A 17,297-nucleotide genomic window follows, 5' to 3' on the forward strand; every position below is an offset into this window, starting at 1 on the left:
TGTCCCAAAAATATCTTCTACTAAAGCACCACTGTGAGCATAACCTTTTCCCCACAACCATAAGCAACTGACTACAGCTTGAACAAGGATACTGAAGCAATTGCCTGTCTGGAATGGTGTACAGAGCTTTCATTTCTGTGATTAAATGGTGTTTCTGCTCATATACTAATATGCAAGTAAGAAGGAAGTAATCTTTTCCCTCTTAAACTATTGCGGCATAGCAGTATATAGAAAAGAGGTACCTTTGGCACCCCTTGGGCTCTCTCAAATACTAGATCTCAATAAGATTAACATCCCTACCAATGTCCCATCACTTCATTATGGATTGCACTACTTGTAGATCGAAACAGAGAGATTTACTAGCCCAGCAGAGCCAGGGCTGGCATGAAATGAACAGTTTTTGCCAGTTAGCTTTTATCAAACATGGAATTACTCCTCCAACCAATCTAAGGTAAAGACATCTACACTGCTAAGCCTTGGCAGAGTCAGTTCCAGCAATCAAATGGGCTTGATAAGTACCCTCAGAGGGGTACTCAAACTCCACTAACCAAGTCGCATTACACATTTTAATTCTTGGTAATTTAGGCCCTTAATTTTTGATACTAAGTCTTGGAATAGTTCTCCCCTTTCCCTCATCCTCCCAGATCTGCTGCAATTGCTTTGTTTTGAAAACCATTCCTTAATACGAGAAGTTTCTCATATTGACAAGCTTCTTTTTGATAGACTTGCAACAGAGTAGAGCAACACTTCAAACCCAATGTCAAAGCATTTATCAAGACAAAGTCCTTCTGCCCTGCTAGGCTGTCATGGGAACAAAATTCTTTTAAGGGTGGATTTGAATCAATGATTTTGTCACATGAGAACACACATTCTCAGCTAAAAAGCATCATGCTGATTTATATTACTAAGGAAACAAACTCTCAGGGTGAGACTATAAATAACTTACTTATTAAAACTTCTGGCATAATTGGTAGGAATTCAATTTTTTATTGTCAGTCTCACAATAAGGAAATATCACTGCTTAAAAAGGAATCCCATTTGCAGCAGATGCTGCAGAGAAGTCAGTTCATGTGCAACACTACAACCATGCAAATCTCTGTTTGTTCCTAAAAATGTGCACTAAGGTTGCAATGAAAGTCAAAATGCTAAGATCAGGAAAGCAAAAGCATGTTATTGTCCCTAGCAATGAATGTTGATTAATTACCAATGATATTCTGCTGCTAGGTCTCACTGTTTCATAAGAAACAGGCTGCAGCACAAAAATGTAAATACTATTCCTGACACTATTCAGGTTTTCCCTGTTCTTTTTGTGTAATTTAAATTTCTACTACAGCAGCATCTGTAAAGAGCCATTATAATCCCAGATCTGAAAGAATACTTTGGCTTTTACTTGGGTTTCCCAAAGCAAACCAGCAGGTGTTGAATGGACTCAACTGGCTGATGTGGTTTTTTAGAAATATCTTAGTACTGCTAAAGACCAATGGAAGACAAGCCCATAATACTGATTTACTAGAATACAGATATGAGTTTGAGCATGTAAAGCTACAAGTTTTCTCAACAATTTAGACTTTTGTTAACCATAAAAGTAAAGGGAAAGCAGCATATTCTTCACATGCATTCAGATTTTAAAAATTCTCTACAAGATTTTCTAGTTTTACTTTACTTTGCTTTTTGATTACAGCAAATTTCCCTGACAGAGGAAAGAAGCAAAGAAAAATTAGTCATTTGCTAGAGCCACAAGAATTAAACTTAGTTAGATAAAAATGTCAGAGGCATAAATGCATCAGATATCTAATATATTTTAAAATTTCCCATTGTGACAGACCCAACACTACTTCTAGTCCTAAAGATACGTAAACAGGTATTAAATTCTTCCTTTTAAAATCTAATTTAAATTTAAAATCACTGTATACCACAAGCCGCTAATGACACATCAAATATCTGAATGTACAAGAATTGTCACACAAGTTTAAAATACCTTCATCTTATAAAAAACTTGGAGATGGTAAAAAACCCAAGGAAGTCCATCAGATACTGTGTTCCATCAGTTTAGTTCATAAGGAAATTTACTACTTTTCCTTAGTAGAATAGAGTAGAACTCAAATCTTGCACATCAGGATGCAAAAAACAAATATCTAGAACTTGATTTGAATGGTTGGCATTGCATAATTCTTAAAAGGTAGATTTTTGCCAACAAATATTTTTTCCTATGCTTTTGCACCTTCACCATGAGAAGTTCAGTCCCATGAGATTAAATCCAAAGATTCAGCTGTGCTGAACCTGTTGGCCAAACTGTTAACACTAGGCCTGTTATTTCAGTGTATTCACATCAGTTCACAAGACCGACGTCAGGATGAATAGTACAACCTATTCATCCTCAGCTGCCAGGCTTACCTGGAGGCAGCCTATCTTGTCAGAGAGCATAACAAGGTCAGCTGAGCCCTATAAACTCCACCTGCTACGCTCAGGACAGATCCAGGCTCTACTTTGTGTTTGAAGTATTATTTTTATTTTCTGAACTAACAGAAATCCTTTTGGGTTCAATACAGAAGGATTATTATGTGTTTAAAAGCCCTGCTCAATGCAGGTTAGAATAGGTAGAATATTTAAGGTTCCTTCTGGCATTACTGGACTGCAAAAAGGCTATAGCATCATCCTACTCCAGAGTTCAAAAGTATCACTTTGCCATTTTATATACTGATTTAACTTTATAAAGTTTATACACAGCTGAACTCTTCTGTTCTTCTCATCTTTAGCAGGTAGGTTGAAATGCACCATTGTGTGATGTTAATGATATACAGTTTTCTATTTCAGTATTACCTACAGAACAAAACAACAATATACTTCCCTTTAGAATTTACAGTACTAAAAGCAGCAACACTAGCACACTTTGTGAGAGTTTTCTGCTGATTTTTTTTCTGCTATGTAATCATATATAGTGATTTATAAAAATCAAAGCAAGTCACAGACTTTGCCTGAATCTACATTTTTGTACTGAAAAGAATATGCCTAGGATCATCATAGCTACAGGAAGACATCATGCTTTTCATGATCTCTTTCCTGTTTGTTTTCCCACAAGAAAAAAAAAGGCTTTTTCTATCATTTGAAAATGTGCTATTGTAATTTTCATACAATTTTGTTCACTTTTATATTCCTTCTTTCGCTTCTCCCTAAACACCAGATACCCCCAAACTCTTTTCTTCCTGCTTTGGAATCCCCAATGACGAATTCTGCCAATGAGTATCTGTGGTGTTGAGTTCCTCTGAGTCATTTTCCTGGCTGCTGACACTAAATTTATAGCTGGTACTTCAGAATTTAGCTAAGAAGGATTCTGGCAATGCAACCTAAATTAGAAAGCAGTATGCTGCAGACTGAAAAAAGGGTATCATTAAAGATGAATCCCTCTCTGCCTCTTTAAATCCTTGAGAAAACATTGGGGAAAAGGGAGGAAGACAGAAGTGGCCTCAGTAAGGGAAACTTCACATCATTTTGGATCCTGTCAACTGTAAGCAAAAAGGTATGGCAAGACAAGTTTCACTACAATCACATTAGTAAGATCAGTTGTTTCAAGTCAGTTTTTTGAAATGTTTCCTAAATTCCCCATGCCTCCTTCCATTTTAGGCATGGAAAAAATCTCTTAAGCAAAGAAAATTTCAGAGGACTTAAATGGCTTTGTATTTCCACGGTAAATGTGTAATTCCAGTGTAAATTTAAGCTGACAATTACATAAAAACAGTAATGCTAGAGGTAATGAAGGTGATGGTACATGGCAGTGCTGACAGAGAAGGATATTCAAAACCATTCAGCTAAGTGCTAGTCCAGAATTATCCACTTCCTTGCAATTTTGATTAAGCAAGGGAATGCCACTAAGAAATGGTTTTCTCAGAAGAACTGCATGATGGAAATGAAGGTTAATTAGATTACAGCTTTAATTATCGCACAATAATGTGAAGGTAATCAGTTTTTTCTCACTCACTGTCCCTTGCTTAAGGGATGCTGTCAGTCATAGCCACATCTCAGGCTCCAGCTGAGATCACATGGCTACAACATAAAAGAGATAAAGAACAAAAAAAGAAATTCCATCTGAACCAAGAACATTACATTCAAAACCTTATTAAATCACAAGCAAGAAAGTGCATGTTAGAAAGACTTTGAAGAAACATACACTTCATTCCATGCAGTATCTAGAGTGAAAGTTTGAGGAACCTCACTTAAGACAAATCAAGTAAAATTCAACATGGTTATGATGGAGATAAAACAAATCCTATTTCTCCAGAGCATAAACTGTGTTTGATTTCCCTGATTTCTCTTTACTACTTTTTTCTCAAAATCTGACTAGCTTGAAAAGAATGGCATTACATTATTTGACAGCCTCTGTTCAGCCCCACAAAGACTGAGACCCAAAGCTTTCCCTCCACCACAAGCACTGGCTGAACCCCACCCAATAAACCTCACAGACACTACCCGAACATAGACATGCTGTTGCTGCACACTTCCTTTGATTTGCCTTCCCACAAGCTGAACAGTAGGGAAGCCCCAAACATTGCTAAAATCAAAAATTCCTCCAGAAAACTCCTCTGTGAAGAAACTTTCCATCTGTATGATGGTTGCTGGATAGGTTGTACATGGCTCAACAGCTGTTAGGAAAAGGTTTGGTACAAAGTCCAAGGGTCTCAGGATCACAGCAGCAAACACCCAGACCTGCTTTGAGCAGTGCTGGCTGCTACCCATCGCTCCCTGCTGAGAACAGCCCCCGCCCCAATTCTGACTTCTGGCTGCCTGACATCCCATGTCCCCAGACTGGCCTGTGAAAACCTTCACCAGGGCATCATAGTAGATAGCTTTATTTCAATGTGAAAACACAGCTGTAGTGGAGGAGCAGCAACTTGCATAACACCCGCTCAGTCAGTTCTAATGGCAAGAACCCCAAATTCAGGAGCATAGTTTAGCTCTAGCATTCACAGTAGCATAATGCTTGTTTACCATATTCTAACAGCACTAAGTGGATTGTAACTCAGACTGCTGTTGTGCATTGAACAGTAAGCACAAAGTTAGGAAGTAACTAGCATGCAGAATTAACTATAAATATTTTACAGTACTAAAGTCGGTCACTCCCCTTATTTCTGGAGTCATATGCTACACTAGTTTTAATAGCTTTAAATCTTTCGTTGACATCAATAGCTCCCAGAAGATTAAAAAAGAAACTACACAAAAGTACAATTTTTAAAACTGCAAGAGAAGTTCATTCAGATGGATAGGCAAACATGTCCCACATTTGTTCTCAACCCCATCACTAAAGATAATCTTTATTGCAATAGACTTTGCAACACAATTTTTCTTGTATATAAAAGAACTTAAAACATCTGAAATACAATTGTATAAATGCAGATATCTCTCAATTCCAGACTTAAGATAAGCAAGGAAAAGCAAAAGTGCTATTGTAATAATTTTTTTGCTTCAAGGCAAACCTAAAAAAAAAAAATTGATGTGTTCTGATCAAGCAATTTTTCCATTTCATTTCCCTGAAATCGCACTGTAGACCTCTACCATTATGATGAATGCCTTTTAGGGAGTAGGGTGAGTATCTCAATGGCTATGGGCAGGCAAAAGTCTGCCTGTCTAACTAGTTTAGTGGGTGCAAGTGGACTCAGTAAAGAGCTCTTATTTCTGGAAATTGGGCCATTTAGTTGCATCTTGTCTTTTTGTGATAGTCAGTAACCAAGTCTGTGAGTACTTGCTTGTTCCCATACACTGCAGTTATCTGGTCTTCACCTACACTGGGTTTTTTTACATTTTCACTTGCCATTTTTAATTTCTCCAGGCTCTGATTGAGTAGACTTTGTCTCAAAGGGGAATTCCCTCAGAACTTTGTTTTCCTTTAAGACACCTGAACTCGATGAGAAGAGACAGCTGCCGTAATATTGGCTGTAAAACACATGAGCAGAATGGTGAGATGAGAAAAAGCTTAGGTCAAATTTACGTTAGCATTTTACCACCATCTTCAGTAACTGCCTCCTAGCAAAGAGGAGTTTGACATCTGACACTTCAGTGAGATAGCTGCTTGTTGAGTTCTAAACGTGATTTCCCTGCTCCTGGAGTTGCAATTATCTACATTTTCTAACAGGAATAGTTTGGACCACTATTGCAATAGCATGGATATTAACTAACATTCAGAAAAGTAAGGTGTAAGCAGACACTGGACTCATTTTGTGTCTATTAACATAAAACCAAATGAAGAAGTAGACTCCAAGAGAAGTTAAATCTGATACAAATCATTAGAAGCAAGAAAACGCAATCACAGTTGGCATTTATTCTCCAGCTCAGTCATAAGGCTGTGGATATTGTAGCACATAGAACATACAATATTATATCAGGTTCTCAGTACTTTGTAGAACTCCAGCACAACAGGCTGCTTTCAGACATGCTTGCCAAAGAAAGATTGAATTTTTTTATTATTTCTCCAGAACAAGATTTCTTATCCAGTCTTTTATTGTTTACCTTATTAATCCACTTATTCGTGGTGGCAAAAAGCAATAAGCTGACATGGCCCTCCCACTTTAAGATCTGATTTTAGTATTTGATGAACATGCATAAAGGTCTTGTTCATTCATCTCGGGGTAAAAAGCTAGCAGCCTCATTGATACAGCTCACCTCTGTGGAGTGGTAGCAAAACTTCCACATGTAGAAGGTCTACAGCCAATATGGTATCATAGAAACAGAACATTCCCCCCAGTAAGTCCAAACATTTACTGTAATAGCTTGTGTTATCTCCCTTTGCATTTTCCTCTTTGAGTGTAATATTATGAATAATTAGCCAGACACCAAGTTTACGGACAACATTGTTACTATAATTCTTTTATCTAACAACTGACAGTCATTTTCCTAGAGGCTTCTTCCTTCAATTTTCTGGGCTCCTAATCTCTTAATAATGATTCATCCAGCAGATTCTGTTAAAATCATCTATTTTACTCACACAAAGCTTATCTAAGGAGCACCAGCTGCCCCTAGCTGCATGGACTAGCAACACAATATTGCATCAATTGCATATGATGAATTACATATTAAATTTCCAGTCCTCTATAATATATAAACCAACACGGAATTACATTTTCAAAACACCAGACTTTTCTTAGTGGAATTCTATAAAGCATATTTCTTTTTAACCAACAGATTGCAATATGGCTTTGGAGCCCCTGAAAACTATCAGGCAAGTCACAATCCATTATTTCTGTTTATGGGGAAAAACTACCCTGGAAGACTTTGGTTTTTTATTTTGTTTAGGGAGCATTGGCACAGCAAAGTGTGTTGTGCCAAGTGCACTCACTGGAGCCCACAGCTTCAAACTTCCCCCTGGGTCTCCAAACAGCAGGTTTTTTTAGAAAAAATATGTGTTTGTTCTAAGTATGATTCAGAATGGAATGGGACATCTGGGCCAACTTCACCTTTGCAGTGCATTTGTGTACACACTTGGCATACATAAAAATGCCAGAGTTTGTGTGTGTGAAACGTGCCATACAAGACTTCACAAATTCTTTAAAACGCTGGGGTATAGGTTTGGGGTTTTTAAGTTGCTCTTTCTGCTTGTCCCTTAATCTTGTACAGCAAACTTGGGTCAGGTTATTTTATACACCATAAGGAATGAAATAAAGGCTTTTTTATTCTAGGTCCTCCATCAAGTAAGCAAAGTGGTTCGTGACTTTTCGCTAAAAATTACAAGAGACATCAAATAAAACTGAGAGAAAACAACGAAAGAAGCAGCAAATAGATTCTGAAAAGTCACAAGTATGAAATCTTTGACACATTCAATCACATCATGCTGACCATGTCTTCTCTGCTCAGTCAGATACACCATTACCAGGGTGACAGTGATCTACACTGACAACACCCTTAAGACTTGCAAGAGTCACTGGGCTCTTTCCTGAGTTTAAAAGAAAAGGCACATGAAAAGTGCTGAGTAAGAGTAAGAAACACAACACAGCAAATACCTTTTAAGATTTAAATTGAGTGATATATTCAAAAATTTAAAATTTATCAAATTTCTTATTTATGGAGAAGAAATATTCATTTTCATCCCCACAAAGATACCCAATAATGCAACATCTGAGGCATAAAGTAGAGCACTGCACATATCAGACTCACCAAGAAACCTGTGCCTATGGCTGTAATGGCCATCTTAAGGATGGGCAGAGTGGCAGAAAATGGATAGAAAGAGCATGTTTTGCTTGTTTCTTTACTTCTCCTAGATGCTGTAAGTATAGGTATACTGAACAAGACATGAAATGCAACCATGTTTGTTCAGACTTAGAGCAGCTCCATTCACCAGCCAAATTTCTGACAGGCACCATCCTCACACAAATTTACTCTGTTAAACCTTTAAGCAACTTTCAGTATAATTTCCCCCCCACTCTCATTTTAAGGCATCATATAAAATTCTTTCTTCAGGTCACTCTAGACAGTAGTATGTGCTCCATGATAACTCTCTAAAGGTCATAACTCACCACTTACCTGCCTTGAAAATTCTAAGGCACAAATTTTAGTTAAATCTCCTTATATAAAGAGGAGTAATAGTAGTAAAAATTCTGTAGGAGATATTAATCTCATTTTTTATCTTCATCAATAAGGAAGAAAAAAGAAAATAATTTTGAAGTTCTTTAGATCATGGTATTCCTACCACAATATGCATTTATGAAAATGTCATCCTGTAGTTCTAAATAGTTGCTCTTTTGGCTCACAAATCATGTCATTTCTTAATTCTACATTTTTTCATCTTCCATGTTTTCCTTATATGTATATAGAGAGGCATAGATTTACATTTAAAAAATCCTCAAAACAATGAGAGACTTAATTAGAGACTTTATGAAGCCATAAAAATTCAGTGACACTACAGAACTATTTAATGATGAATTATAGGTACCACCACCAAGTTAATCTGCATGTATACAGCCAGGACTCCCAAAGGTAAAAGAAATTCCCTACTCCACATCTGGTATTTATGCTTATAAGAAATGGTATAGATAAATAGTAATTTTCCAGGTTAGTTTTCAAGTTCTCTTTTTTGTAGCATAGAAACATTCAGTTTTGGGAAGAAACTGAGAAATTTAGTGGAACAGTTTCTGTGGACACAGTTCCAATTCTTTGAAAAGCTGCTGCTCAGGAAATTTGCTCTCCACCTTACTCTAAAACTAAGTCAGGCCACAAAAATTGTAATATTGTTACAGATTTCTAAGGAAAAACAGAGAAAAAACAAAAAGGGAACAAGAGATATTGCACTCAGAACTTTTGCTCCATTCTTGCAAAACACTCACTATTGTTTGAGAAAGATGGAAAGCTAGGATGAGAATAGAAAACTGTTGTTTACAAAAATAAAGCATCATTCTAGAAATTGTTTAAGTTTTTAAAAAAGCCTGTCTCAAGGTTTATTCTTGAAGTGCAAAAGAGTTCAAAATGTTTTAGAGTTTAGATAGAACACCTCTTTTCAAAGGGTTAACAAGTTTGCCCCAGTTTCATAGCTTTTGAAGACAACAAAAAGCCAGAACATAACTTTGAGATTGTCCCAAGTGAAAAGTTGTTAACTGGTATTACACTTCTTCCCAGTTAGCAGATTTGATGAACAGTAATCAGTGAAAAATACAAAGCACAGACAGGTAACATGAATGACACATTGTATGATTCTCCAGGCAAAGCCAAAGAGCTTTGGACCTGAGCAAATCCTCCCAAAAACACTGGGCTGAGTTTTGCCTTGAAAAGAAAACCCTCATTGAGCTGAGCTTTTTTCAGGTTTTCACATAGCTTTTACTATTAAGACATTACATTTCACCCTGCCACCTAGGGGATATGTAAGGAGTTTGTCAGTCTAAGCACTTTATACACACTGTAAGTAGGAGATGGTAAAAGGGGTAGGCAGGTAGGTAGACTTTTTCTTTTTCCAGACATAAACTGACTACTAAATCTGCTTTACTGAGCAGCTCTTCACACCAGTATATGAGTGAGGAAAGGTTGCAAAGAGACTGTAGAAACAATATATGACAAAGGCCTGCACTGATGAATAATAAAGATAGAAGAAACAATAAAATATGGTCTAGCTTCTAAGCCTTTAGGGGAGGAGATGGTGCCCTGAAGACAGTTTGAAGCGCAAGGTTCAAATGACTGAGCTGGAGGCGTAGTTTAATCCCAGCTGGCAACTAAGTATCACATAACCACTTGCTCACTCCCACACTCCAGAAGGATCAGAGAGAGAATCTGAAAGAGTAGAAAGTGAGAAAACTCTGGGGTTGAGTTTGGAACATCACTTTGGCCAGTGTGAGTCAGCCATCCTGTGTGTCCCATCCCAACGTCTTGCACGCCCTCAGCTTCCTCACTGGTGGGGTGGAGTTAAGACCAGAAAAGACCTTAACTCTTGTGTTCAGCAGTGACTAAAACATCCCTGTGTTATCAAAACTGTTTCCAGGACAAATGCAAAACACAGCCCCGTATCAGCTACTATGAAGAAAACCAACTCTACCCCAGCAAAAACCTCTACATCAGCTACAAAAATAAAAATACCATTTTAATGAAAATGTTTCAATGCTAAGAAGTATATTTTGTTCTATATAAGGATAAAACAGGCATTTTCCAGAAAGTGTAACAAATTTAAGGAGAGACTGCTGCAAGAGCAGCAATCAGTACTTGGTCGTTCACCTGGATCCAGACTTCCCATACCATAAGAGCTTTTGCTTCTTGACCAGAAGCAAAAATACAGATTGGGGTCACCAAAGTCCTTGATGGATACTGACACTATTAAGCACTTTATGATGAAAAGGCTTCCACCAAAAATTCCCTGGTGTTTTCTATTTTGAATTGACTTCTTGATAGCTTTCACAAGATCCTGGTACCGCCATGCTGCATCTCAGACATATTTGGTTTCACTTATGACAGCAAAAATAAGACATCTTTTAAAAGGACCAGAAGTCTGCTTTGTACTCATCATGAAAAGAGGAAATCAGTTTGTAGCTTAAGAGAAGATAGAATAAACTCATGAACTATACTTCTTTGTTAAAGATGAAATAAAAGGTCTAAAGGCAACACACTGCCCCTGTTTCCCATTCTTCTGCTCCATAATATGAGGGTAAAAGGCTGCATGACAAAAGCTAACCCTCTTCTGCTATGCCCCAATCAAGAGTTATATACATTACTAGCACTGAACACGTCATAAATTAAAGACATCAGGATAGTCATATTTTTCTTTCATATAAATTTCATCATAATCTGTTTTGGGCTTAATTTGACAATTTTTTAGGCTTTGGTAGTACAGGTTTTCTGAACAGTAAAAGTAAAGAGAAGCTTCCATAAGTGTAAAATACAGCAAACATGGTTTAAAAATTACATTCTCCCCAAATTTTCTTTTTTGACAATAAGATCTGGTTTTCCATTTATCTGCTAAATACATTGGTAATGTTATTCATATCCTGAAATTAAGAACATAGCATTAGTGTTCAGTCACTGATCACTACAGTCAATGCCACACAATAAAACCTGGTGGACTTTGTCAGATATGGCCAATGTCAAAGGAGTTTCACCAAGATAAATCTGATTAAGCACCTTTATTCTACAAATATTATTTCAATGAGAACACTGAAATGTGTCTGCATAAAATCAGAGTTAGTTTACTGTCTAATAAAAAGCCCAAGTAGACAAATATTTTAGTTAATGGACTAACATTAATTGAGAAATAAATTAGTCATGATACATTTGCAATCCACCTGCATGCATAAAACATTAGGAATATTTTGAGCAATCAAAACAACCATGTCTGTTTAATAGCTCACTTGTTCCAGTTATAAGAATCTACCACAAAAAGGGAAGAGCAAGAAAATCCTGTTCTTTTGTACTGTAATATTTAGTGCTCCGCTAGGTCCCCCATTTTTTGCAAATGTGCAAGGCCACAAAATACCTTGAAATATCTGCATCCATTTCTTTTGCTTTGTTTCATACATAATATTCCTGAAGCAAATAAGGAAAAAAATGAGGTTTTATTGTCCTTTAAAAAAATCCAGCAAATTATTGGGTTTATAAACTGGCCTTACAACTGCAGCCTATCTACGATAATCAAATAAAAGAAGAAATGCTCCCATTTCAGACCCTTTTTTTACTCCCTAAGTAATTTCTGAGAATTTGAGAGCATTTCTAACAGTGACCATATAAACAGTGCCATCATCAAGCAGTATTAGGAATAATAGGTACAAAAGACACCCCTCTAGGGAAATGGTTCTCAAATTTACCATCAGCTGTGTTACATCAAAGAATATTAGTCTGCATTTTTAATACCCATTCTCACACTTTCAGACTTATTTTCAGTAAAAAAGGGCACCACTAACCTCTTTGAATGTTCCCTCCTTTCTGATGATGATACTAGCATGGCTTTAAGGCATCAGCATTCAGCTGAGTTGGCTAAAGACTACTCAGGAGTGCCTTTGTATGCTGGAATTACAACTTCTCTCTGCAATGCAGACTGAGATACAATATAGGCAATATGAACATGGTGTCTCCCCACCTTGCCTCTAGCTTTTCTCTCCATAGGAAGGATTTGGATTTAGTCTTCTTCTAATTGCAACTCAAAATTACCCTTTCTGCAATTTTTTGCACAAAGGTTGAAGATAATGTTATTTTATGCCTGCTGCAGGCTATCCTGTATGTTCAAACAATTTGTTCAGTCATTCAGAAATATTTCAACCTTATTCAACCTTATCTAGACCTCAGTCCCCTTTGACCTACCAGAGACATGTTTTTGTTACATGACCTGCTCCGGAACACATGAAGGCACTTTAGAACCTGTAGATGTGAGGCAAACAGCATGCAGCATGAGCTTCCTCAGATAATGTTCAACATGGGAACACACCTGCATAATTAATTAACACCAAGTTGGAGAGAAAGATTAGGGTGCTTGCTCTGTTGACCTCACCCCACTCATAACAAAGCCAAAAGCCATCACCACGAACACTTTTGTTGAATTCATCACATAAAAACCTGGTGGCACACATTATGAAGGCAGGCATGTCTGAGGAGAAACGTATCATTTCCCTACCTGTCATAATTGTAATTCCATCCCTATGATGACACACTTCTGGAGGTCTTTGTACATCCAACAGTGTACATTTTTAAATACAAATGTACATATTAAATACACATATTATATATAATACATATTAAATACATATATGCCAAATACCCTGGGTTATATACACCTTCACAAAAACTTTGTGCACACAAAGGCAAAGTTTTACAGGTACGTTTCTCCAGCTTGCTTTTGTCTCAGAAGAGAATCTTATAGCTGACAGTTAACCGGTTTGAAGGAAGAAATTTTCTGCAGCAAGCGTCACCAACTATTCTTACAAGACTTTGATCATCAGTCTTGGTAATACAAAGAAAGATGCAAATTTTCTGATTGCCACACCTCTGTTTTCAGACTCAATGAGGAATTGCTTCCTCCAGTTAATAAATGAACAAGCAATTGGCAGCAGATTTCCAGACTAATTCTTCTGGCAGTTCTACAGGAGCAGACACAGAATGTCTCTCCTCTCACTTTGCTCTAACCACAGAAAAAAGAGCTGCCAAAAAAGATTTCTCAGACTGCCTTTACAAATTCAATAGCTTTGTGCAGCTTTTGTCTTTACACTGTGGAAACAGTAACAATGAACTGAGGAAATATGATGATCTAGTTCCAAGCAATGAAATTGGTCTAGGCTGCACCTGTAACAGATTCAAAATATTATTTAATTGCTCTTTTATCTTTTTTTCTTTCTCTGCCATTTACTCAAGGTATCCCCCATTTTCCAGGGCTAATAAAGATGCCCTTCTATGTGCTGCAGTGATCCTCTGAGAAGAGAGAGAGGGGAGGTGAGTGTGCATAAGCACTGTCTGACTGAAGGAATTTCTCTCTATGGAAAACCCAAAAATGCACCACAGACAACACCCAGAGGACAGTACTCCCGAAGGTTCTTGAAGGCAATAAACTCAGTCAACTTCAATCCCTAGATCACCAGCCTTGTTTCTTCCAAATCTTTATGTAACCAAACATGGGCAATACGAAACTCTTGGAAAACATATGGTGATATTTGAAGAATATTTTAAGTTGCAATGCCAAGAATTAATTTCCTGACAGGATTAACAATAGCTGCATATTTCTAAGGATAAACCTTTATCCTTAAGGATGTACCATTTTTCCCTGTGAAAATTTCCTCTCTGAGGAATTCTGGGTTAAAATAATTTTATTGGATAAAGATAGACAACTGGTTCAACAAGCAGTGATTATGGGGGACACTGACCTGACTAACATTTTACATACAGATTTAACATGCAGATTTGTTAGTCTGATTTGGGAGTTTATCAGGGAACACTCGGTTCTTCCTCAGGGAGCAGCAGTCCAGGGCAACCTGACTCCTGGTTTTCTTTCTAAACCAATGCTGCCCCCATCTGGGAGTACAACCTGGAATCTGCTGCTGCTTACAGCACTTACTCTATCCATATAGAAATGCATAATTCGTATGGATAAATTTACTAATAATATATATTCTGGTATAACATAGTTAAGAAATTCTTCATGGCTCAAAAAACTTCAATTCAAAATTTATAGACAGGTATTTAAACCCAGTGATCTGAAAATCAGGATTTTTTCCTACTGGATACGCACACAGTAATTAAACATAAGGCAAGCATACTTTGGAGCATGTTACGGATGAGTAGTGCCAAATATTTTTAATACCAAGTTTATTGAAAGCAGATTCTTCTATATGACAATAGCAGAACCAAGTTTTAAAACCACAGAATGCAATTCCATTTGATACTGTATATAATTGTAGCCTATAACGAATATAAAACCATATTTGTTGGTATTTTGTGATGTGTATTAGCATAATACACCAAACTCAATCAATGCAACAATTAATTCATAATGGTCTATAGAGTTATTTCCTGATTTTAGTTTCAGTGTATGAGCGTGACTCAGTAGCTGGCATGAATGTTTACCAAAGATTACTCAAGCATCAGTTTATCAATTAATAACATACTTCAACATATGGATCCTAATGTTACATATGAACTGCATGCTTGTTTATGCCTTTTTTTATTTCCCTTATCTCAGCTCAAGAGCCATATATGTTGTCCACAGAGGTACAATGAGTATTTGGAGTACATGGCAGAAGGAACTCAAGAGTTTTTAACAATCTTTGGACCAAAAATGAAGATCTATTATGTTTCAATTCCAAATTTTACCAGACAGACAAATAATATTCCAGAGAAATATAGAATGGGAGAAAAACATTGTGGCTGACAGATATGAGCAAATTATGGGATTTGACCAGGATCTGTGTCTTTCCCGTGGCTATACCTGTTCAAAGTAGGATAATCACTCTGTGCATTAGCTTGCAAGAAGAGCTCACCTACATGTGGTTTGAAATATGTATTTTTATGCACTGAGAAAATATTTAACTACCTGTGTTGAGAACAGTGCATACTGCATAAAGGGCAGTAAAGAAAATAAGGGAACGACACAAACCCTAACTGTCTCTTGTGAAGTGCGTACAGGGTGAAAGATCAAATTCATTACTGCCATGGTCCAGTAAAAACAACCAAAAAAACTGCAGATTAACAAAATATTTCTTTACACCAACATAGACAGACACAGAGACTGAGATCTAGATTTTTCCTAAAACCAATGTCTACCTTTGATATATGTCTGACATCTCCCTTCCGATACAGTAACTCTAACAGAGCTTAGCCTGAGAATGGTCTAGCCAAATGTGTAAGGATAGACATGGATAAAAGAAGTAATTTTTTTTTAATATAGAACTAGACATCAGAATACTACATCTTGAATATTTTATACTGTGATTAAAACATTGTTAGAAGATTTTTTTTTTTTTGTCTCATAAGGAAACCTAGGTTTTCTTTTCAGTACAAGTTCATTTACTGTTACATTCTAAAATCTACATAAAGTTTATGGCCTTTTTACTAATACGAGGACAAATATTTGGTGTCGCATTATAAAATAGCAAACAAATTACAATTTTACCTTCTGTTCTGTGCTGCTATAATTACTTCCCTTAGGAGTTCAACCTAGCTTTTGTCACTTTGATAACACTGTTATTTTCAGACAGAGACAACTGAGCAGATAAGATGGATGCATATGTAAAAAACATTTAATCACAGACATGAACATAAGTAAAGCATGAGCGTGATTCTTCTTTCAAATAAGGCGTCTGTGACTTCAAATCAGACATATTTTTAAATCTTAAAAATACACAGTGAGAAAATCTGAGTTCTACCTCTGTTTTAGACACCTTCCAAAAAAATAAAAACAAAAAAAACCCCTCTAATATACTAGAATTGCAAGCATCAAAGAGCCAATACCAATGCAGTAACAGCTGCGAAAAGCAGTCTTCCATTTCATAGAGTATATTTCCCCTTTATCATTATCACAGTGAGGTCAAAATTACTGTGAATATGGATAAAAATCAATGTCTTTCTCACTTCTTGCCAGTCCTCTGTTCAACATTCCAATACAATTTACTTTAATATGAGCATTAGTACCAAGCTCTACTACTTAACTCAGCTTGAAAGGGGGTTTTGAGGAGAGGGGACACACTTCAGTAGTATTAGATGTCTCTTGATAGAGGTTTAGTACCATAAAATCCCACTCTGCTAGCAAAGTAATTATTCCCACCTTTACCCTCACCTCCCTTTAAGATAATGGAGATCACAGAAAACCACCAGTGCAGGGATTGCTGGAGTCAAGAAAAGATTATCTATACAAATTCACTTTCCATACACATACATAAAGTGACAATCTTCCTAATTTAACTGCAATAACTTTATTTAATCATAGGTTCATTTTATAAACAAGATGTAAAAACTAAAAAGCACCAATATAAATTATTTGGGAAATAAAAAGTTCCATTTGCAGGGAGTTTATAGAAGATCTCTGTAGATAAGGTATGTTTTCCTCCATAAGAAAGATTTGCCTTCTTATTTTTTTTTGGATTCTATACATCGCATAGATTTTTGCAAGTGACCATGAATTGTGAATTATATAAAAGAACAAAAGCTTGGGAAAAAATATCAATAAGTTAGACAGCTAAACATCATATGCATGATCAGACATATTAACCTTAATAGGAACTGTTATATTATGTACCCACAAGACTAAGGCCTGCCATTTCTTGGCTTCTGACACTTTAACTGAGCAACCTAACATTATTTTCAAGTCAGCCATGCTGTTAATATATAAGTAAGGAAAGATCTGACTTAAATATTTCATCTTTTCA

Source organism: Camarhynchus parvulus, chromosome 4 (genome assembly GCF_901933205.1).
Source record: "Camarhynchus parvulus chromosome 4, STF_HiC, whole genome shotgun sequence".
In the NCBI taxonomy this organism is placed as follows: domain Eukaryota; kingdom Metazoa; phylum Chordata; class Aves; order Passeriformes; family Thraupidae; genus Camarhynchus; species Camarhynchus parvulus.